The sequence below is a fragment of the Styela clava genome, chromosome 11, assembly GCF_964204865.1.
Source record: "Styela clava chromosome 11, kaStyClav1.hap1.2, whole genome shotgun sequence".
Taxonomy (NCBI): domain Eukaryota; kingdom Metazoa; phylum Chordata; class Ascidiacea; order Stolidobranchia; family Styelidae; genus Styela; species Styela clava.
The window spans coordinates 10,900,010-10,901,312 of record NC_135260.1 but is presented as its reverse complement, the minus strand read 5'-3'; the positions used below and the strand labels follow the sequence as shown (position 1 = coordinate 10,901,312).

General features: G+C 35.5%; 1 long non-coding RNA gene across 1 annotated transcript; it reads left to right on the top strand.

The window, feature by feature from the left end:
- The first annotated feature begins 667 nt into the window (after positions 1 to 667).
- On the top strand, positions 668 to 1,023 carry LOC144429572 (uncharacterized). Its single transcript, XR_013478870.1, has 2 exons — positions 668 to 741; positions 811 to 1,023. It is a non-coding gene; the product is annotated as an uncharacterized LOC144429572 (long non-coding RNA).
- The last annotated feature ends 280 nt before the right edge of the window (positions 1,024 to 1,303 follow it).

Sequence of the window (1,303 nt, the reverse complement as noted above, 5' to 3'; positions counted from 1 at the left end):
TTCCGACGAATAATGAGGTGGTTGAAGTCACTAAAAAGCTGAACACTAAAAGGAAGAAGTGGATGAAATTTTTTCCGACGAATAATGAGGTGGTTGAAGTCACTAAAAACCTGAACACTAAAAGGAAGAAGTGGATGAAATTTCTTCCGACGAATAATGATGTGGTTGAAGTCACTAAAAAGCTGAACACTAAAAGGAAGAAGTGGATGAAATTTCTTCCGACGAATAATGAGGTGGTTGAAGTCACTAAAAAGCTGAACACTAAAAGGAAGAAGTGGATGAAATTTCTTCCGACGAATAATGAGGTGGTTAAAGTCACTAAAAAGCTGAACACTAAAAGGAAGAAGTGGATGAAATTTCTTCCGACGAATAATGAGGTGGTTGAAGTCACTAAAAAGCTGAACACTAAAAGGAAGAAGTGGATGAAATTTCTTCCGACGAATAATGAGGTGGTTGAAGTCACTAAAAAGCTGAACACTAAAAAGAATAGGTGGATGAAATTTTTTCCGACGAATAATGAGGTGGTTGAAGTCACTAAAAAGCTGAACACTAAAAGGAAGAAGTGGATAAAATTTCTTCCGACGAATAATGAGGTGGTTGAAGTCACTAAAAAGCTGAACACTAAAAGGAAGAAGTGGATGAAATTTCTTCCGACGAATAATGAGGTGGTTGAAGTCACTAAAAAGCTGAACACTAAAAAGAAGAAGTGGATGAAATTACCTTCCGACGAATAATGAGGTGGTTGAAGTCACTAAAAAGCTGAACACTAAAAGGAAGAAGTGGATGAAATTTCTTCCGATGGATAGTGAGGAATACTTGAAAATTTAATATATTAGGAATTGGGTAATTTAATGTTTGTTCTGTTCGTATTTATGAGACAATGTCCTCGTGGATTCGTTTTTTGTTAATTTTTTATATGTTATGCTCAGTTCGAGCCTGGCGAATTGAAGGCCATGACATTCTCGTTATATTCTTTTTAATTTTGATGTAATGTGCAAACAAATTAATATATATATATTTTCATATCTAGCTGTTCTAGATCAACAAACCTCGTAATTTATAATATGTTTGTGGCCCACCTCAAAATGCCTCTGAGGCTTACCAGTGGCCCATGGCCCATTGGTTGAGAACCAGTGGTATAACAGGACTTCGATTTGACTAATACATCATTATTCAAAGTCTTCGTGCGTGAACTGCTTGCAAAATTTAGAAAAACAGATATTAAGTTCAAGGAATGAAATATGGAATCAAAAATAAATTATATTCGGGCACAATATCACGGCAATCTATTATTAATCACGGC